Here is a 22,966-nt window from a genome sequence, read left to right as displayed (position 1 = left end):
CCTTCCTTTTTAAACTAGCTGTGCGACCTCAAACCATAATTCTCGGGGCTTTGGTTTTCTGCTCTGTAGAATAAACTGGGGCCCCTCCAGTTCAAGAATTTTAAGATTCCAAGTGGTGCAGGATGTTTGTACAGGGAGGCAGGAGGTATAGGAAGAGATTCTAAGTAAATAGCTTCAAATGACCTGAAAACTTGACACCAGCCTGGCTTTAGCTGAATCATCCCAAATCAAGAGGCATTCGGGTCTTTTCAGTCAGGTTGTCAGGTCATGAGAACAAAAACACTGTTTCATAAATATTCTCTGCTGATCCTTTCCATACTTTGCTGATCTCTGAATTTTCCCTTCCTGATTGAAAAAAGGATGAAAAGCTGTTACTCATCAACAGAGCTGGCAACCAGAGTAGCTTTTGTTGTTAGGAAAATTGGGAACTTTGGGGAAAGAAACAATTCTAATTTTGTGTTTATCCTAGGTCACTCAAATTTTTCTTTTATAACATGCAAAAAAAAAATAATAAAAGATTGCTTTTGTTTTTACTTCCCTTATCCCATTCCCAGTCACCCCAAGCCTCACTGGTGCTCATTCTAATGCACTTAATATGTTTCTTTTAAAATGGGAGTGTTTGTTCTGTATATATGCATTTTAGTTTATAAGGCTTTGAATCAATTTTCTTCTTGCTTCTCTAAGTCCTGTTTTTGAAGGTCCATCCCCGTTGCTGTGTGTATGTCTAGTTTTCTGCTCCTGGAAGCTGCACTCTCCTCTCTGCTGTGTGTATCCACCACCATCTTGCCTGCTGTCTGTGTATTGCATGGATACTCAGCCTGTCCCCACTCCCTAACACCTCAAATATTGCTGCAGTTAACATTTTCATACATGTCCGCTTATGAGGCTGTATAATATTTCTATGGAGTATATACTTAGAAGGGAATTGCTGGATTGTAGGCATGTTTGGACTGAATTTGTTTAAATGGGGCCAGCTTCCTCTCCACGGTGCCTGCACCAGTCTCCGTCCCTCTATAAGCGTGCAAGGCTCCTGTGTCCTCATGACCCATCAACACTTAGGTCTTTTCAGCTTTTCCATGCTTGCTAGTCTAAGTGCAAAGTGATACCTAAGTGTTGTTTTAATTTGTATTCATTGATTACTAATGACTTTGAGTGCCTCTTACATATATAGCTTCTTCTATAAATCGGTTATTTCTATCTTTGCCATTTTCTGTTTTGTTGTTGCTGTTGACTTGCAGAAGTAATTTTATGGTATAAATATTTACTCCTTATTATATTTAGACTTTGCAGGTATGTTCTCATTTGGTCATCTATCGATTTTGTCTTTGCCATTCTTTGATCAAGAAAAAAATTCTTCATTTTGATATAATCAAATAAACTCTTTGACTTATGGTTTATATTTTTGGTGTTTTAAGAATTCTTTCCCTGGTGGTGCCTGTGGCTCAGTGGGTAGGGCACCAGCCCCATATACTGAGGGTGGCGGGTTCAAACCCAGCCCCGGCCAAACTGCAGCAAAAAATAACTGGGCTTTGTGGTGGGCGCCTGTAGTCCCAGCTACTAGGGAGGCTGAGGCAAGAGAATCGCCTAAGCCCAAGAGCTGGAGGTGGCTGTGAGCTGTGACACCACAGCACTCTACCCAGGGCTACAAAATAAGACTCTGTCTCTAAAAAAAAAAAAAAAAAAAGAATCCCTTCCCCATCTCTAAGCCATATCTTGTGACTATACTATTTCTAGAGCCCATATATGCCTGTAATGTTAAAGATTCAGCCCTATTTTTGCCCCCTTAATGAGCTGGTTTTTCTAATAACATCTCAAAAAATTCCATGCTTCACTTCATTTGATTGTGGTACCCTCTTCATATATGTTTCCATGGATATACCTGTCTGTCTCTAAGCCTCTATTTTCCATTTGTTAGCTCTTGCTTCATATTAAAGTTTACTTAGCTCTTCTCGAGCCAAAATTTCTTTTTCCCTATTTGGAGTAAGTTTACCAAGTTACTGAAAAATTATATTTTTGAGGGATTTTTTTTGGCATTATATTGAATTTATAAATTATTTGGGGGAGACTTGATATCTCTTTGATAACTCATTCCATTCAAGAGCTTGTAATGGGCCTTTCTGTTTATTCAGATTGTTTTTCTGAATTTTTTAAAATTTGGAAATCAGGCTCAGCGCCCATAGCTCAGCGGTTAGGGCACTGACCATATACCCTGAGACTGGCAGGTTTGAACCCAGCCTGGGCCCGCCAAACAACAATGACAACTACAACAAAAACATAGCCGGGCGTTGTGGCGGGTGCCTGTAGTCCCAGCTGAGGCAAGAGAATCACTTAAGCCCAAGAATTTGTGGTTGCTGTGAGCTGTGACGCCATGGCACTATACCAAGGGTGACACACTGAGACTCTGTCTCAATAAATAAACAAATAAAATTTGGAAATCATTTATAACTAACAGTTCTAAGAATAGTACAAAAAACTCTTGTACATCCTTACACAGAATCACCAAATGTTAGGATTTCGCCATATTTGCTTTATTACTCTCTTTTTACGTTTCTTTGTTGTTGTTTTTTTTTTTTTTATGTAGAGACAGAGTCTCACTTTATGGCCCTCGGTAGAGTGCCGTGGCCTCACACAGCTCACAGCAACCTCCAACTCCTGGGCTTAAGCGATTCTCTTGCCTCAGCCTCCTGAGTAGCTGGGACTACAGGCGCCCGCCACAACGCCCGGCTATTTTTTGGTTGCAGTTTGGCCGGGGCCGGGTTTGAACTCTCCACCCTCGGTATATGGGGCAGGCGCCTTACCGACTGAGCCACAGGCGCCGCCCTCTTTTTACGTTTCTACATACTTTTTTCCTGTCCACTTTGGTTAATTGTAGATATCATGCTCCTTTATTCTTAAATATGTACTTCACCAGCTCATTTTTAAGTCCTTTAGTAGAACTTTAACATTTTCTCCAAGGAGGTCTAGGAAGGTATTCATGTTTCTTTTTTTTTTTTTTTTTTTTGTGGTTTTTGGCTGAGGCTGGGTTTGAACCCACCACCTCCAGCATATGGGACTGGCGCCCTATCCCTTTGAGGCACAGGTGCCGCCCTCATGTTTCTTTTTATTACTATTTTCTAGTTGGTTATTGGTAGTTTAAGAGAAAGAGCATATTGATTGTTGTCAGCAGATCTTGTATCCAACAGTTTTGCTTCATTGTCTTATTCAGTCTGTTGATTTCTTTTTTTACCCCTGGTGGTTAATCACATCCTTTGGAAACAGTGGTAGTTTTGTTGCTTCTTTCCCATCTTTTCACCTCTTATTTTTCTTTCCTTATAGTTTTGGCCAGGACTTCCAGAACTATGTCATAACGTAGTTATATTGTTGTGCTAGTGGGCATCCTTGTCTTGTTCTCAGTCTTTAAAAGAGACTAAAGATATCACATTTCATATGTTTGTTTTAGGTTTTTTTTCTTTTGAGACAGAGTCTCAAGCTATCGCCCTGGGTAGAGTGCTGTGGCATCACAGCTCACAGCAACCTCAAACTCTCGGGCTCAAGCGATTCTCCTGCCTCAGCCTCCCAAGTAGCTGGGCCTACAGGTGCCCACTACAATGCCCAGCTATTTTGTTGTTCCCGTTGTCATTGTTGTTTTTGGATGGGCTGGGCCGGATTTGAACCCTCCAGCCTCGGTGTATGTGGCCGGCATCCTACCTACTGAGCTACAGGCGCCACCTGTTTAAGGTTTTGTATGTAACCTTATCAAGTTGAGGTATTTTCCTCTCTAATAAACTATTCCTAATTTACTACTGAGAGTTTTCATCATAAATAGGTGTTAAACTTTATCAAATATGTTTTCAGGTTCTGTCCTTCAGGAAGTAAGGTGGCATGAGGCAGGCTCCATACCAAAATCCTAAGCCCTATGCTGAGGTTGTTTCAAACAAAAGATAAATAAGAGGTCTCAATATTTCTGACTACTACCTATATAGATTTATGGTAAACAATCCAATTCCAATATAAGTTTATTTCATGATTAGGTCAGCTTTTTCTTCTTGCCATTAAGAGTCAGAATTTAAATAGCTGGAGTGAAGAATTAAAGAGCCATATTCAGGATCATAACTTTAGTTGTTCGTTGTAACTATATGATATGTAAAATTATAGCTTTCTTACTCTGGATTAGTCTTTATTCCAGTTCTTACTTAAGTATATCTTATTTAAGTACATCTCAAGAAACATCGAGGTAGTTTGTCAAGCAGAGTCATAGGTGGTTTTTCAGCAACTGTAGGGTGTTGGGCAGTTATTTTTCATGGCTCTCTATTTTAGGCTAGCTATTTTTTCCAAGGAGTAGGAAAAAAAAAGCTGGCCCCATATAGTGGAGGTGGCAGGTTCAAACCCAGCCCTGGCCAAAAAGCAAACAAACAAAAAACCCAAAAACTGTACCTCTTCATTGTAGAAAATTTGAAAAATATGAAAAAGAAAATCTGTAATCCTACCTTTTAGCACCAACCCCTGTTAAAATGTTGGTTCTCTCTCTCTCTTTCTCTTCTCTTTTTGGTGGGAAAGAGGTTTGTGGAGGAGGGAAGGACATTTAAAATTGCACTGCATGATTTTGTATCACCCTTCCATTTTCAGGGTTAGGCTATCAACTCCTGTTCTCTTTGCTTTGATTGGTCCTCTGGGAGAAAAAATCCAATAAGGAAATTATAATTAATTTACAGCCATTGGGTGATAGCTGCTTATTATTTGGAGCAGGCTATGCCTGTGAGAGCCTCTGTGCACGAACAGCCCAGAGTCATTGTCAGAATGTGGAGCGGTCATACCCCAAATACCAACAAATCGAAGACTGGCTTGGAGGGGAGGAGAAGGACATTTGGTGTCGCTTTGCTTCAGTGACATCTTCCTTCTTCAGACCACACTGTCAGCAATAGAATGGAGGAAATAGTAATTTATTTTCTTTTGACTCTGAAATAAAATCCAACACAATTGTTTTCTTTTCCTAAGCACCTTGACTAATGCGGCATGTGGAGCAGGCATGGGCTAAAAATGGCAGAAAGTGACAAGATCCCAGGTTAGCATTGCTGTCAGCAGGGACCTTCAAGACCCAGCTGCCTTCCTTCGTGGCTCTCATCCCTTGCCCTGCTCTGTTTTTGTTTTCTTTTGCTGTCACTTTCTAAAAACACTGTGGCCTGCCTTCCTCAAGGAGAAAGTTCTTCAAGGGTAGGAAGTTTTGTTTTGTTCCCCTGATAATGTCCCAGGCACCTTGAACAGTGCTTGGTGCATTACATGCCCTCAAGAAATCCATAAAGTGAATCGGTCCATGTAGAAGGAGCCCTGTGATCTACTGGAGGGTCATCTCAGGGGTGATGACCAGGCACCTCCTTTCAGTGCCTACGTTCAATAAGCTAGTAGAATCCCCATTTCCTCCTTAATATTGTAAGTGCCACCAATAGCCCAGACACCAGAGTTAATTTCTCTACATCTGTTCTGCCTGGGGACTCTACATTTTCCCGAAAGTAGAATGTGAGCATCTGTGTTGCTGACAAACACATGGTGGGAGGAGGGGCGGGGTAGAATAATCAGTGCTGACATTCTAGCCTGGGTCTGAGCCCAGCACACGCTCGGCATTGTTTTCATGAGGTGATTCTCGTAGGATAAATGAGTCTGCCCCATCAGCAGAAAAAGTTGCAATGGATGTGCCGAGTTGTGCTTAACTCCCCAACCTCACACCCTTTTCTAGTTGATTCTTTCCTCCCATTCCCAGCAATGCAGAAACTTTATGGCTTTTGTCATTTCTAAACAATAAGTGTTCTGGATCTGGTTCAGAGTCTCATGGTGAGCAATCATGCCTTGCGTACCTGGTCAATTTATTTTAAAGCCAGATCTGAAATCATGTACTATACAGAATGCTAAGAAAAAGTTGCCACAAATATACCATAATGTTATCCTCAAAGCCAAGGCCACAGACTCTGCTTGGCTCATAGTCCTGAGGTGCTGCTTTAGTTTATTGCTCTGCTATGACACTTGTTGTTGTTACCTAGCCCCCCACCCCCAACGCACGCACAAGTCTTAAACTTTACTGTCTGACCCTCGCATCTGGGTCAAATCTGCTTATAGACAATAGTCCCCCACATGTATTCCAAGACCCCTGTGGATACCTAAAACCAAGGATAGTATTGAACCCTACTTATACTCTGTTTCTTCCTATACACACATACCCATGATAATGTTTAATTAAAGTCACAGTTTAGATTAGGTACAGTAAAAGGTTAACAATAACTAATACTAGAGTAATTATAACAGTATACTAAGCATAATGAAAGTTATGTGATTGTGATCTTTCTCACTCTCAAAATATCTACTCTATTTTACCTGTTTTTGGACCATGATTGATCACAGGTAACTGAAACCATGAAAAGCAAAACTGCAGATAAGGGAGAACTACTGTATAAAATACAACAACATTAATTTAATAACAGCAGCTAATATTTTGGCCAGTTACCACACTAAATGGTAACTGGCTAACCTATGGTCTCATTTAATTGTAAAAGGATTTTATGAGGAAGATGCCGTTAGAATCCTTATTTTATAGATGGAGAAACTAAGGTACAATTTGATAAGAAACCTGCCCTATAGGTACAGATTGATAAGTCACACTGTTATTAAGTGGTAGAACTAGAATTCAAAGTTATGTCTTTTTATCTCCAAAGTTCATGTTCGTAATCACTTTGCAGGGTTGAGGCAAGCAAGTGCCCAAAGACAAGACATGACCATGATAGTCCAGCAGTTATTGAGGTTTGTCTTTATTTTGGGTATGCTGGACTAACCGGACAGCACTGTCTTAGTTGTGGAGGGATCTGAGGGTTTTGTCTGGAGCTGGAATTGCTCTGGGACCTCCTCTCTGGATTCTGGACTGACAGCTGCAGATAGAAACCGTGTGGCACTTGAAAAAAACGAGAAAGGCTCTGACACTATCCATCTAGGTCGCATTCTTCAACTTTTTAACCCTTCTCATAATGAAGTATTTAAGATTTACAAAATGAGTAAAGAATTATACAACCAACACCTATCCGATATTTAATTTAAGATCTATAAAGCTGGGTTGATTTCTATATTGTGCTTCCTTTTGCTATTTTGTAGATGACTTGAAAAAAAAATAGGATTCCAGCTCTGCACCTGTAGCTTAGTGGTTAGGGTGCTGGCCCACATATACAGGGGCTGGCGGTTTGAACCTGGTGGGCCTGCCAAACAATGACAACTATAGCAAAAAAATAGCTGGGTGTTGTGGCGGGCACCTGTAGTCCCAGCTACTTGGGAGGCTGAGGCAAGAGATTCACTTAAGCCCAGGAGTTTGAGGTTGCTGTGAGTTGTGACGCCACGGCACTGTACGGAGGGCAACATAGTGAGACTCTGTCTCAAAAAAAAAAAATAGGATTCCCTTTTATTTACATATGACAACAATACCATTATTATCACCTAAAAAATAGGACTAATTCTTTAGTCAAGAATCTAGTCAATGTTCAAAATTCCGCATGTCTCTTTTTTTAAACAATTGTTTGAATCAGGATCCAAGAAAAGTATGCTATTGTACTTATTTAATGTCTTTCTTTCTTTCTTTCTTTTTTAGAGATGAGGTCTTGCTATGTTGCCCAGGCTGAAGTGCAGTGGCATGATCATAGCTCACTGCAGCCTTGAAATCCTGGGCTCAAGCGATCCTCCTGCCTCAGCCTCCTGAGTAGCTGGGACTACAGGCACATGCCACCATGCCTGGCTTACTTAAAGTGTTTATTAAGTGGCTTTTAATTTGTAAGTTTCCCTTTTAAAATTTAAAATTTTTGCTTGCAATTTATTTGTTGAAGGAACTGGTTGTTTGTTTTATTAGTGTTTCCCACATTCTAGATTTTTTAAGAGCATGTTGTCTTTGTAGTGAGTTACTGTACCCTTGAATCTGTTAGTCACTGCGGAGAATTTCCAAGTTATTTAAGCTTCCATAAATAGAAAGGATTCATTAGCCCATGTTGTTTGGTCCAGCTCTAAGGTCATTTCTGAAGAGTCTTCCAAATGTCCCAGGTGTCAGGGAATGACATTATCAACAGCAGACCATCTCCATTTAAAAACATTCTGCCTCAGATGGAATTTTATAACTTCTCTTTGGCAAAGTGCTTTCACGTTCCCTAGAGTTAGGGAAGATAATTGTGAAGAAAGTAGGTACTCTTGTTTGCTTCTGTAGACAGCGCTTGTTGCTTTAAGGATTTCTGGGGCTCAGTGGTGGAACCTCCTTGGAATATTATTGTCTTATAGTTTAGCTCTGCTTATCAGGAAGGGTCTGAGAATCCCTAGGGTAAGTAAGAGGAGAATGAGTTTACATTAAAACCAGACTTCCTTAGTGCCTGGTGGAGTCCTGTATTCCTGAGCAGCTGGCTGCACTGTGGAGCGCGACACTAACAGATACGTTTTTCAGACCTATAGTTTTCATCACTTGTTCTTTTTGCTGCATGTCTGAACATTGTTCAGTAATTACAATAGCTGGACCACTGCAGACATGAAGAAATCCAGTTTTAGTTTTCTCTTAGTTTTGTTGCTTTGACTTGCTAGTCCCCTGTGATAGTTTCACTGGACAGTGAACCAGTATTAAAAGTAAAAACAATGAAAACTGCTGAAGAATAAAGCTATGTTTAGATTTATTTATTTAGTGGTTTGAAGGTTGTTAGAAAAAGTATGTCAATGTTATATTTAGTTTTATAGTCAAGTAGTTAATAAACCAAGACTAAAAAATAACATGGAAAGACATTGACTAAATTTATTATAAGAGATGTGCCTTGATTAAAGACATTGATATCTGTAAATTAATGAAAATATTTGGGTTGAATTTTTCCAGTATGTTCAAACTTTATTCTCATATTCCATAGGTGAGATTCAGGCTTGCTTAATGTTCTCTTCTTGTGACTTTCAAATGCTTAAAAAATATAATTATTATTCACAATAAAAGTGTTAATCAGAAGTGATTTGCTAGTTAACTGATTGTCTTCCTTGCAGCGGTCAGTTAATAATAATAAGCACTTCATGTTCATACCAGATCACAGGTAGCAACATTACATACAAGAGAGAACGTATTTGAAAAGCAGTCTGTAGGTGTATTGTGATAATGTGTGATTTAATGCTGTAGTATACTTCATTTTCCTTTTTATTTCCTTGCTTATTCTTAATTTTTATTTCTCTGCTTTTTTTATTATTGTTGTTGAGACAGAGTCCCACCTTATGCCCCTGAGCAGAGTTCAATGGTATCATAACTCACTTCAACCTCAGACTCAAGCTATGGGTATCCGTCTGCCTCAACCTCTGGAAGCCGTTAGGATTACAGGCGCTCGCTGCAGTGCCCGGCTGGGTTTTTCCATTTTTTTAGGAGTTGGGGTTGGTCAGGCAAGTCTTGAACTCCTGAGCTCAAGCAGTTCTCCCTCCTCATCCTCCCATAGTGCTGGGATTACAGGCGTGAGCCACACACCTGGCTGTAGTATACTTTATATTTAATGAGAACTGCTACTCTGGTATGTCTCAATTCTGTGGTGTTTTTCTTGTGTGCAGAAGGAAGAATAGTCAAAAAGGTACTTGTGGCCTTGTAAAAACTGCCAGTATTCTTGAGGCTAGAACTTAGGGTATATGGTGGGTGGAGATTATCAGGAAATGGGACCACACTTGTGGGCAGGGACCAGATCATAATCAGCTTTGTAGAATCTGCAAGGGAGTTTTAGACGCTTTCTACAAGTGATAGATTGGGAGCCTTTGAGGAACTTCAAGCAGTGGGAAGTATGAGATTATGCTTTAAGGCTGGCCGTGGTGACATGTACCTATAGTTCCAGCTACATGGGAGGACAAAGCAGGAGGATCTCTTGGGGCCAGGAGTTTGAGTCCAGCCTGGGCAACATTGCTAGACCCCATCTCTTAAAAAGAAAAGAGTTTTTGAAAAGATAATCCTAGTCGTAGTGTGGAAAATAGGATAGAGATAAAGTAATAGGTAGTAATTTAGGAGACCATACAGCTGTTATGTGTGTGTATGTAGTCCCAAAGAAAAGATGGTGAGACTCATAGCTTGATGTATTTAAAGGATTTAAAAACTGTGCCAATGTTTTTCCTAGAAGTACAGTATCTTTTGTAGAAGAGTAAATTAATTAATTCCATATCCCTTTTCTGGTACTGGAAGGCATTGGCAAAGGCTTTCTTGGATCTCTATGCAGGGATCTCATTTGTAAACTGCTGCCAAATCTTTGTGGGTCTGTTGTGAATGCACAGCTCATTTAGGGCTTAGAGTAGAGGGAGGTGTCATTTGCTGTGTCCTCCTGACCAGTAACCACAGAGAGTCACATTACTCCCCCTTTCTCTCGTGAGGAAAGCCAGTAGCAGTTTTGAGAGGTTAGCTGTGCTCAGAGCCGGCTGCCTCATCTGCATTATTTATGTTACAATCAGTGTGGGTGACGGGTCCTCCTCCTCTTCCTCTGCTGCCATCATCATCACTGTTCTCATAGCTGACATTTACTGAGTACTCACTGTTTTGCCAGAAAGTGTATTAAATGTTTTATCTACATTATCAAATTTAATCTTCATAACATTCCATGAAGGAAATTACTATTATTATCTTTAGCTTACAGATAAGTTTACAGGCTGTGGAACTTGCAAGGCCACAAAGCTTGACAGTCAGAAATTGAAACTAATTCTAACTTTAGAATCTGTGCTCTTTTTTCTTTTTTTTTGAGCCAGAGTTTCACTTTGTTACCCTTGGCAGAATCTGAGCTCCTTTTTCTACTTCTTTTTTTTTTTTTGAGACAGAGTTTCACTGTGTCACCATTGGCAGAGTACCATTGTGTCAAAGGTCACAGAAACCTGAAGCTCTTGGGCCTCAAGTGATTCTCTTGTTTTAGCCTCCCAAGTAGCTGGGGCTACAGGTGCCTGCCACAGTGCCCGGCTATTTTTGAGAGATGGGGTCTCGCTCTTGTTCAGGCTGGTCTTGAACTCCTGAGCTCAGGCAATCTACCTGCCTCGGCTTCTCAGAGTGCTAGGATTACAGGGGTGACCCACTGTGCCAGGGGCCTAGAGTCTGAGTTTTTTTTTTTTTTTTGCAGTTTTTGTTTTGGCCGGGGCTGGTTTTGAACCTGCCACCTCCAGTATATGGGGCCGGTGCCCTCCTCCTTGAGCCACAGATGCCACCCAAGTCTGAGTTCTTTTTTTTTTTTTTTTGTAGAGACAGAGTCTCACTGTACCACCCTCGGGTAGAGTGCCGTGGCGTCACATGGCTCACAGCAACCTCTAACTCTTGGGCTTACGCAATTCTCTTGCCTCAGCCTCCCAAGCAGCTGGGACCACAGGCGCCCGCCACAACGCCTGGCTATTTTTTGTTGCAGTTTGGCCGGGGCTGGGTTTGAACCCGCCACCCTCGGCATATGGGGCCGGCGCCCTGCTCACTGAGCCACAGGCGCCGCCCCCAAGTCTGAGTTCTTAAATGTTATGTGCATATAGCTTAATACAATTAAGTAGCAAATATTATATGATTTCTCTTTTTAGATTTGTTCTTTTACGTAGCATCAGCCACCCAATGAATGTTCTTTTAATCAATCACTGTACTACCTACCTTCCATGCCCACTCTATAGCAGGCATAAAGCACAAGTATAGAAAATACATGAAGTGCAGGAAAAATGTCAGGGGCAGGGATGGGTATGGGTGGCAAAATAGGGAAGCTGTTTAAATTTTTGGCTTTTTTTTAAAGCAGAGTATTCATGTATGTCTTCACTGTTTTACTTGAAGTGTGAAGATTTTTCAAACAATTTTTTTTAATTGAGATATTTTACATACCATAAAACTCAAATGTATAGTTTGGTAGGTTTTTTTGGGGTGGGGGAGGGGATATTCACAAAGTTGTACAACCATCCCTACTAATTCCAGAACATTTTTGTCATCCCCAAAAGAAACCTCATACTGGCTGGGCACGGTGGCTCACACTGGTAATCATAGCACTTTGGGAGGTAGAGGTGGGTCACTTGAGTTTAAGACCTGCCTGAGCCAACATAGTGAGATCCCATCTCTACAAAAAATAAAAAAATATTAACTGGATATGGTGACACACACCTGTAGTCCCAACTCCTCAGGAGGCTGAGGTGGGAGAATCACTTGCCCAGGAGTTTGAGATTGCAGTGAGCTATGCTAACACCATGGCACTGGAGCATGGACAACACAGCTGGACCCTGTCTCAAAAATAAAACAAGGGAGACGGCGCCTGTGGCTCAAAGGAGTAGGCACTGGCCCCATGTGCCAGAGGTGATGGGTTCAAACCCAGCTCTGGCAAAAAAACTGCCAAAAAAATAAAAATAAAATAAATAAAACAAGGAAATAAAAAAGAAACCCTAAATTGGGCATGGTGGCCCATGCCTGTAATCCCAGCACTTGGGCAGCCAAGGCAGGTGGATTGCTTCAGCTTAAGGTTCAAGACCAGCCTGAGCAAGAGTGAGACCCCATCTTTAAAAATTGATGGGCATTGTGGCGGGTGCCTGTAGTCCCAGCTACTTGGGGGACTGAGACAAGAGAATCATTTGAGCCCAAGAGTTTGAGGTTGCTGTGAGCTATGACGTCATAACACTCTACTGAGGGTGACAAAGTGAGACTCTGTCAAAAAAAAAAAAAAAAAAGAAAAAGAAATCCTGTATTCATTAGCAGTCGTTCCTCCTTTTCCCTTCCTGAGTGACTCATTGTTGAAATTTATTAAATACCAAAACACATCTCAATGCTATGAAAAAGATTTTGACAGGGGCGGCACCTGTGGCTCAGTGAGCAGGGCGCCGGCCCCGTATACTGAGGGTGGCGGGTTCAAACCCAGCCCCGGCCAAACTGCAACCAAAAAATAGCCGGGCGTTGTGGCGGGCACCTGTAGTCCCAGCTGCTCGGGAGGCTGAGGCAAGAGAATCGCTTAAGCCCAGGAGTTGGAGGTTGCTGTGAGCTGGGTGAGGCCACGGCACTCTACCGAGGGCCATAAAGTGAGACTCTGTCTCTACAAAAAAAAAAAAGAAAAAAAAAAGAAAAAGATTTTGACAAAGTCTACAGCTCTTCTGTCTTTAATGAAGACAATATTAGGTAGTGCCTGTGTGATGATACCACCTGTGATATACTTTTAGTGCTTATGTATATTATTAACTCATTTAGATTTCTCTAAAACACTATGAGATGTTCCATTATTAAACCCATTTTACTGGCCAGGCGCAGTGGCTCTAATTCTAGCACTCTGGGAGGCCGAAGCTAGTGGATTGCCTGAGCTCATGAGTTTGAGACCAGCCTGAGCCAGAGCGAGACCTCCTCTCTAAAAATAGCTGAGTGTTGTGGCAGGCACCTGTAGTCCCAGCAACTTGGGAGGCTAAGAGAATTGTTTAAGTCCAAGAGTTTGAGGGTGCTGTGAGCTGGCACAGCACCCCATGGCACTCTACTGAGGGCAACAAAGTGAGACCGTGTCTCAAATAAGAAAAATAAACAAAAAAAAAACCATTTTACAATTGACGAAATTAAAGCACAGAGAAGTTAAGTAATTTGTCCCAAATCCTGTAATTCTAATAAAGGGATAGAGCTAGGGCAAAGATCCAGGCAGTCTGGCTCTGTAGTCTGTGCTCTTAACTATGACATATGTTTTAAGCTGATCATATTTCTATTCGAAAATGATATGAAGACCTTGAAAACATTGTGCTGAGAGAATAGCCAATCACAACAGATTACATATTGGATGATTCTGTTCACGTGTCTCTTTTAGGATAGGCAAATTGGTAGAGAGAAGTCGATTAGTGTTTGTCTAGAGCTGGAGAGGGGACCTGGGGGGAGATGGGATGTGACTGCTAATGGGTGTGGAATTTCTTTATGAGGTGTTGAAATGTTCTAAAATTGATAGTGGTAATGGTCACACAACTCTGAATATGCTAAAAGTCCATTGTACACTTCAAATGAGTGAATTGTATGTATGTGAATTACGTCCCAATAAACCTATTTTTATAAAATGCTATGAAGAGAAACAACCAGAATAATGATGTTTCTTAGAATGTCTGGAAAAAAGCTTATTTATATATACATACACATATACATACATGCATACTTTTTTCTTTTTTTATGTACCCATTGTTTATTTTAGTAAATATATAATTTTAAAAATTTAGAGACTATAAAATACATAAATCTAAAGCTTTTATAAGTCTGCAGCTAACCTTAACTCCCTATTTTTCCATTCATTCTTTAAAATGTATTTTTAATTACACATCATTTCTAAACACATTCTAAACATAACATTACACAGAAAACTCTTTGAAGTTTTTAAAATTCTTTTTTTTTTTTTTGTAGAGACAGAGTCTCACTGTACCGCCCTCGGGTAGAGTGCCGTGGCGTCACACGGCTCACAGCAACCTCTAACTCTTGGGCTTACGTGATTCTCTTGCCTCAGCCTCCTGAGCAGCTGGGACTACAGGTGCCTGCCATAACGCCCAGCTATTTTTTGTTGCAGTTTGGCCGGGGCTGGGTTTGAACCCGCCACTCTACTCACTGAGCCACAGGCGCCGCCCGAAGTTTTTAAAATTCTTTTTTTTTTTTTTTTTTTGTAGAGACAGAGTCTCACTGTACCGCCCTCAGGTAGAGTGCCGTGGCATCACACAGCTCACAGCAACCTCTAACTCTTGGGCTTACGCGATTCTCTTGCCTCAGCCTCCCGAGCAGCTGGGACTACAGGCGCCCGCCACAACGCCCGGCTATTTTTTTGTTGCAATTTGGCCGGGGCTGGGTTTGAACCCACCACCCTCGGCATATGGGGCCGGCGCCCTACTCACTGAGCCACAGGCGCTGCCCTTTAAAATTCTTATTTATTTTGTTATAAATTAATATGAGGGTACAGATGTTTAGGTTACATTGTTTTCATTTCCGAGGTAAAGTTCAAGTTGTAGTTGAGCCTTTCGCCCAGGGGGGCATGCTGAACACCCTCAGGTATGTGCACCTTAGGTGAGATCTCACCAATTGCCCTCCCTCCTTACCTCCTCTCTCTCTCCTCTCCCTTCCCCCTTGCTGGACTATATGTTTTTTTCTTTCATGTGGGCATGTAGTTGTTTATATATTTTTGGTTTTATATTAGTATTGAGTACATTGGATATATACTTTTCCATTCTTGAGATACTTTACTAAGAAGAATATGTTTCCTTTTTCTTCTTTTTTTTTTTTTTTTTTTTGAGACAGAGTCTCAAGCTGTCACCCTGGGTAGAGTGCCATGGCGTCATAGCTCACAGCAACCTCCAACTCTTGGGCTTAAGCGAGTCTCCTGCTTCAGCCTCCCAAGTGGCTGGGACTACAGGCGCCCACCACAATGCCCAGCTATTTTTTGGTTGCAGTTGTCACTGCTGTTCAGCAGGCCCAGGCCAGGCTGGAACCCGCCAGCCTTGGTGTATGTGGCTGGTAACCTCCTCACTGAGCTATGGGCGCCGCCCCAATTTCAGCTTCTCTGAGTTCACTTCAGTCCACCTTTTCTCCTACTGGACAGGGGCTTCTGGTGAAAGCTGCCTCTAGACAGCCATCTTGCCCCTCTCCTCACTTTTTTCTTTTATTTAGCATGTTCAGTCACTTGCAACTAATCCTAATCCTGTTATATCTGCCTACTCTGTAATCTTCAGGTGCTTCCAATCATTTAAAAAACAAAGCCCAGGCTCAGCTCTTGTGGCTCAAGTGGGTAAGGCGCCAGCCTTATACACCTGAGCTGGCGGGTTCGAATCCAGCCCAGGCCGGCCAAACAGCAATGATGGCTGCAACCAAAAAAATAGCCAGGCGTTGTGGCTGGCGCCTGTAGTCCCAGCTACTTGGGAGGCAGAGACAGGAGAATCGCTTGAGCCCAGGAGTTGGAGGTTGCTGTGAGCTGTGATGCCATGGCACTCTACCCAGGGCAACAGCTTGAGGCTCTGTCTCAAAACAAAGAAAAAACCAAAACAAAGCCCAACTATCCTAACCTGGAAAGTAAGGTCTGTGAGACCCATGCAGCTCTATAGGAAAGAGTAGCATGACCACTGGGAATATTAATTTGTATTCTGTTGTATAATTTAAAGTAGTTCAGCGTGTTAAATCATTCCTCCTACAAATATTTATGGAGGGAGTATTATGTGTTGGGCAGTGTTCTAGGCGCTTGGTAGACATGAGTGAATAAGTAGATTAAAAAGAATCCCTGCCCTCTTGAGCATGCAGTAGGGACTAGTCCTACCGGCTTCATAGGCGACATATTACTTGAGTTAGATCCAAAAGATAATAGTTAACCTGATAAGAGTTAATGTATGTGTTTGATGGAAGGGTAGGGAGCGCAGCAGACTGGCTGGTCTAAGCTGGGCCAGGCTGAACCCTATAGGCTTCCATTTGGGTTCCAGGCTAAATAGAGTCAGGGGCTCCCCAGCACATGCAGATTACAGGAGTGCCAGAGGACAGGCAAACCCATAGTAGATGGTTGAAAGCCTCTGCTCATGTCATCTCCACTGACACTCCATTGGTCAAAGCAAGTTACTTGGCCAAGTCCAACCAAAATGTGACAGGGAAATAAGCTCTGCCCACATTGGGAGGCACTATACAAGTACATGGTAAAGAGTAGGGAGGTATAATTCTATGTATGTATAATTAAACATGTAAGATGTTTTGTAAGGGTATATAATTCTTACAAGAGAATGAAAATTTCTGAACAGCCATTCCATCTATTGGAGTATATAAGATAAGCACTAGAAATAGCTGACAAGACTAGAATTTAAAGGTGAGTGGACATGGATTTAGAAATGGCTAAAAGTTGTTAGGGCATGCCAAGATACTGTTAGAGGAGTGGAGACAAACTACCAATGATGGCTCTCAAATGATTCGGTGATCCTTGCTTTCATTCAAAGTTGCTATATGAATTTTAAGTACAGTAAGTATTTCTTTATCTAAATCATATTTCGTCTATTCCAAGCCCTTCCCACCTGGTTGTTGGAAACCTTAATTTTAGGCATCACTAGAGCTTCTTCTTCCTTCCCATACTCAGTGGGCCTGGCACGCATAGGGCAAGACTGTGAGACCCAACAGAGAGTGGCTGCTGTGAGGGCTGTGAGTTGAGCAAAGATGCCTCGGCTGCAGGGTGCACAAAGCGGGAAATTCTGAGCACTGTGCCGAGTAGAGTCACGGGAGCTGCAATAGGGAGACCTTGATGAGCACGGCAGGCATTCGTTCGAGGCCCCAGAAAGGACAACTTCAGCAGTGAGAACAGCACCCTATAGTAAGGGCCATGCCTGCTTTATGACTAAGGACAAAATCAAAGACTCATCCTACATGGCATCAAACCGTGGTCCCCAACCCTTGAACCTCAGGTTTCAGGCCCATTAGGAACTGGGCTGCACAGCAGGAGGTGAGTGGCTGATGAGTGAAGCTTCAGCTGTATTCTCAGCTGCTCTCCGTTGCTTATACAACTGTCTCCTGTCACATCAGCCGTGGCATTAGATTCTCAAAGGAGTGAGAACCCTACTGCATGGTTCTTTTTTTTTTTTTTTTTTTCTTTTTTTTGTAGAGACAGAGTCTCACTTTATGGCCCTCGGTAGAGTGCCGTGGCCTCACACAGCTCACAGCAACCTCCAGCTCCTGGGCTTAAGCAATTCTCTTGCCTCAGCCTCCCGAGTAGCTGGGACTACAGGCGCCCGCCACAACGCCCGGCTATTTTTTAGTTGCAGTTTGGCCCGGGCCAGGTTTGAACCCGCCACCCTCGGTATATGGGGCCGGTGACCCACCGACTGAGCCACAGGCGCCGCCCAGTTCTTATGAAACTCTAATGCTAATGATCTGAGGTGGAGCTGAGGCAGCGATGCTAGCACTGAGGAGCAGCTGCAAATACAGATTATTATTAGCAGAGAGGTTTGATGATATAGAGACTGATAAATCAGTTGCCTGCAAACTCATATTTAAAACCATCCCCTCCCCAGTCCATGGAAAAACTGTCTTCCATGAAACTGGTCCCTGTTGCCAAAAAGGCTGGGGTTAGCATAAAACCAAACCTAACAGGATCAGGGGGATCATGTTGTTGTTTACTTGTCAAATCAAAATTAAACACTTATTAAAGGAAGAAGAAGAATCTAGATAATCTATCAGGGTAACACCATCTAAGGAATCATCTGTTCGCTGGGTTTGCTGAGTCTTGTTTTATCTTGAATAGAAACTACCAGAGGTTGGGGGCACCCGTAGCTCAGTGGGTAGGGCGCTGGCCACATACACTGAGACCGAAGGGGTTTAAACCCAGCCCGGGCCAGCTAAAACAACATGGATAATTGCAATAAAAAAAAACAGCCAGACAATGTGGCAGGCACCTGTAGTCCCAGCTACTTGGGAGGGAGGCTGAGGCAAGAGAATCGCTTAAGCCCAAGAGTCTGAGGTTGCTGTAAGCTATGATGCCACAGCTCACCACCCAGGGCAACAGCTTGAGACTCTGTCTCAAAAAAAAAAAAAAAGAAAGAAAGAAACTACCAGAGGACTCCATATATATTTTTTCCTTTCAGGTTTAATGGCTCTAGTTTTTATAAGACAGGTGATTTTGTAGTCTTGTTCTTGGTGTAAACCTGCTAGTCCCTGCTTTCCATGGTGCTTGGATGTTGGTACTCCTTTAAGTGAACAAAATCACACACCCTGGCACCTGATCAAAACTGCATGGCATTGGCACAAAAATAGAGACATAGACGTATGGAACAGAATAGGAAGCCAAGAGATGAAACCAGTCTCTCGTTGCCATCTGATCTTTGATAAACCAAACAAAAGCATACAGTGGGGAAAAGAATCCCTGTTCAACAAAAGGTGCTGGGAGAACTGGGTAACCACATGTAGAAGACTGAAACTGCACCCACACCTTTTGCCACTTACAAAAATCAACTCAAGATGGATAAAAGATTTAAATCTAAGACATGAAATGATAAAAATCTTAGAAGAGGGTGGTGCCTATGGCTCAGTGGGTAGGGCGCTGGCCCCATGTACTGAGGGTGGTGGGTTTGAACCCGGCTCTGGCCAAGCTACAACAAAAAAATAGCTCTGGGTGTTGTGGCGGGCGCCTATAGTCCCAGCTACTCGGGAGGCTGAGGCAAGAGAATTGCCTAAGCCCAGGAGTTGGAGGTTGCTGTGAGCTGTGATGCTACGGCACTCTACCGAGGGTGACAAAGTGACACTGTCTCTAAAAAAAAAAAAATAAAAAAACAATAATCTTAGAAGAAAGTGTGGGTAAAACTCTTGATGATGTTGGACTGGGGAGATATTTTATAACAAAGTCTTCAGCAGCAATCGCAGCAACAACAAAAATAAACAAATGGTATTTAATTAAGCTGAAGAGCTTCTGCACAAGATGGGGAGGGGTCAAGGGAACAGGGAGAAGGGAAGAGGAATGGGGATGGGTGTGCTCTCATTTCCTGGGCACAACGTTAGGGTATATGGCACAAGTAAAGCAAAAAGACAACCTTCAGAATGGGAAAAGGTATTTACATGGTATGAGTCTGACAAAGGGTTGAAAACAAGAATGTTCTACAAAGAACTCAATCAACAAAAAGAGTAAACAATCCCATCTACCACTGGGCAAGAGATATAAACAGAATCTTCTTTGAGGAAGACAGACGAATGGCTAACAAACATTTGGAAAAATGCTTATTATCAAAGAAATGCAAATCAAAACCACCCTAAGGTATCACTTAACCCCAGTGAGAATGGCCCACATCACAGACTCTCAAAGCTGCAGATGGATGTGGAGAGAAGGGAACACTTACACTGTTGGTAATGCAAAGTAATACAGCCTGTTTGGAAGGAAGTATGGAGAATTCCTAAGGAACTCAAATTAGACTTCCCATTTGATGCTGCAATCCCATTATGAGGTATTCATCCAGAAGAAAATAAAATCATTTTATCATAAGGACATTTGCCAAAATATGGAAACAGCCTAAATGCCTGCTAACTCAGGAATGGATTAACAAGCTGTGGTATATGTATACTATGGAATACTATTTAGCCGTTAAAAAAGATGGAGACTTCATTTCTTTTGTATTAACCTGGATAGAGTTGAACTACATTCTTCTTAATAAAGTATCACAAGAATGGAGAAGCAAGAATCCAATGTACTCAATAGTAATATGAAGCGAGCAAATGATCTAATACATACCCTCATAAGAGAAAAACTCAATTCAAGATGGGGTGGGGGTCGGAGGGAACAGGGAGAAGGGAAGAGGAAGGCGGATGGGTGTGCTTCCACTTACTGGGCACAATGGTAGGGTATATGGCACATCTCTTGAGGGCAGGACACAATTAGAGAGGGACTCTACCTAGCAAATGCAAACATTGTAACCTAATTCTTTGTATCCTCAAATTAACCTGAAACAATAGAAAAGTAAATAAATAAAAATCACACACCCTGGCCAGGTGAGGTGTAATGCCTTATGCCTGTAATCCTAGCATTCTGGCTGGGAGGCCAAGGCAGCTGGATTGCTTGAGTTTAGGAGTTTGAGACCAGCCTGAGCAAGAGCAAGACCTCCCCATCTCTACTAAAAATAGAAAAAGAAAAAAGAGAGAGAGCCCACCTCTAAAAATAGCCAGATATTGTGGGGGGCATTTCTAGTCCTAGCTACTTGGGAGGTTTAGGTGAGAGGATCACTTGAGCATAAGAGTTTGAGGTTGCTGTGAGCTGTGACGCCTCTGCACCCTAACCGGGGCAACAGAATGAGACTGTCTCAAAACAAACAAACATACACACACACTCTGAGAGTCTGGGATATTTTTAGCTCCAATTAGTTTGTTTCCTCTGTTTTTCTTCCTTAGAATTAATCAGTTTTGTGAATTATTTTATTCTTTCTAAAATATCAAATTAGCTTATACATTAAAAGAGTTTGAAAGGTGGAGAAATTCCTCATGTCTTTTTAAATCTTCTGTAACAAATGCTAGCTTGTACTTGAAACAGATAAGGAAAAGAAACAAGATACCTACTTTGCAGATCTCTGTAACATTTGTCCTAGTAACTTGGAACACTGGGCCAATAAATTTTCTTACTGTCTCCTGGAAACTGCTTCAAAACTTGCAGGTTTTTACATGTGTATTGGGCTTTTTATTATCTGCAGCTACACCCTAAAGTTTCACTTGAGATTTCACCTTAATCTGCGCTTCTGCAACTGCTGGCATATATTACATATACAACACAGTGGCCCTGTTAATTTCAATGTGTCACTAAGCTCCTTAGCTCAGACATGTCCAGTTTATTTAGTTATGAGTCAGTGATTCTGAAATTTCCACCCATAATTGAGATTCATGCATGATTTAAGAAATGTTCCTTCAGTGCCTCCTTGGTTAACTCATTTGAACATGTTTCCTTACTGTAATCCTAGCACTCTGGAAGACCAAGGAAGGTGGATTGCCCATAGCTCGTAGGGTCGAGACCAGCCTGAGCAAGAGCCAGACCCCATCTCCAAAGCTGGGCGTTGTGGCAGGCGCCTGTAGTCCCAGCTACTTGGGAGGCTTAGGCAAGAGAATCGCTTGTGCCCAAGAGTTGGAGGTTGCTGTGAGCTATAACACCAAGGCACTCTACCCAGGGTGAAAAAGTAAGACTCTGTCTCAAAAAAAAAAAAAAGAAGAAGAAGAAGAAGAAAAAGAAAATGTTTCCTTAATGTAAATTTCCTCAAACTTCGTAAATTCCAAAATATTAATCATGGGACCTCCTTCCTCCAGTGCAATCTTGTCAAGGAGACAAAACTGGCTTGGCACCTATATAAAGCTCAGCAGCTAGGGCGCCAGCCACATACACCAGGGCTAGCGGGTTTGAACCCAGCCCGGGCCTGCCAAACAACCATGGCAACTACAACAACAACAAATAGCTAGGCGTTATGACAGGTGCCTGTAGTCCCAGCTACTTGGGAGGCTGAGGCAAGAGAATTGCTTAAGCCCAAGAGTTTGAGGTTGCTGTGAGCTATGATGCCACAGCACTCTGCTAAGGGCAACATAGTGAGACTTTGTCTCAAGAAAAAAAAAAAAGACAAAACTGATGTAGAAATATACAAAGGGTACCCCTACCAAAATGTATATGCATTTTAAGAAAGGAAACAACTGTATTAAAATTATAATACTCGGATTGGAGCCCATAGCACAGTGGTTACAGTGTCAGCCACATACACCGAGGCTTGTAGCTTTGAACCCAGCCTGGGCCTGCTAAACAACAATGACAACTGCAACAACAACAAAAACTAGCTGGGCGTTGTGGTGGGTGCCTGTAGTCCCAGCTACTTGGGAGGCTGAGGCAAAAGGATTGCTTAAGCCCAAAAGTTGGAGGTTGCTGTGAGCTGTGACACAAAGGCATTCTACTGAGGGCGACACAGACTCTCTTTGTTGAGACAAAAAAAAAAAAAAAAATTATAATACTGAAGTCAAGTTTGACTTCTGCAATTACAAGAGGTACTCAAGTGTGACAAAAGTGTGACAAAAGATGTTATGTATTGAGTATTACAACTTTGGAACAATTTTTTCCTTTCTTAACATGTGAATACAGTTTTTTCTCACTGTACAAGTAATTTTTTTTAAAAAAGGTAAAAATGGAGGAAAAGCATCAGCTTCTTGAGCATTGAGTGGAAACTGTAAGTTAATTAAGACTGCTATACCATGAGCGTCAGTCCAAAAGCTTTCTTAAATTTTGTCTTTTGTCAAAAATGTTTATTTTTATTTATTTTTATTTTATTTTATATTTATTTATTTAGACAGTCTCATTTTGTCACCCTTGGTAGTGCCATGACATCATAGCCCACAGCAACCTCAAACGCTTGGGCTCAAGTGATTCTCTTGCCTCAGCTTCCCAAGTAGCTGAGACTACAGGCACCTGCCACAATGTTTTTAGAGATGGAATCTCATCCTTGCTCAGGCTGGTCTCTGAACTCCTGAACTCAAGCAATCTACCTGCCTCACCCTCCCAGAGTGCTAGGGTGTGAGCCACCATGCCTGGCCTGTCAA

General features: G+C 42.0%; 1 protein-coding gene across 2 annotated transcripts in view; it reads left to right on the top strand.

Annotated features, from left to right (window-relative positions):
* Window positions 1-22,966, top strand: part of DNMBP (dynamin binding protein) — a 132,337-nt gene that overhangs the window by 4,795 nt on the left and 104,576 nt on the right. Inside the window, exon 2 of one of the 2 annotated variants that reach the window (XM_053582925.1) lies at window positions 7,598-7,776. The exons of the other annotated variant lie outside the window; for it this stretch is intronic. The gene's annotated coding sequence lies outside the window, so the exon portion shown is untranslated. The remainder of the gene's footprint in view (window positions 1-7,597; window positions 7,777-22,966) is intronic. 2 annotated transcript variants of the gene reach the window in all.

This window comes from Nycticebus coucang, chromosome 3, assembly GCF_027406575.1.
Source record: "Nycticebus coucang isolate mNycCou1 chromosome 3, mNycCou1.pri, whole genome shotgun sequence".
Lineage (NCBI taxonomy): Eukaryota > Metazoa > Chordata > Mammalia > Primates > Lorisidae > Nycticebus > Nycticebus coucang.
Note: the sequence above shows the minus strand (reverse complement) of the source record. Positions and strands in the feature narration are given on the sequence as shown.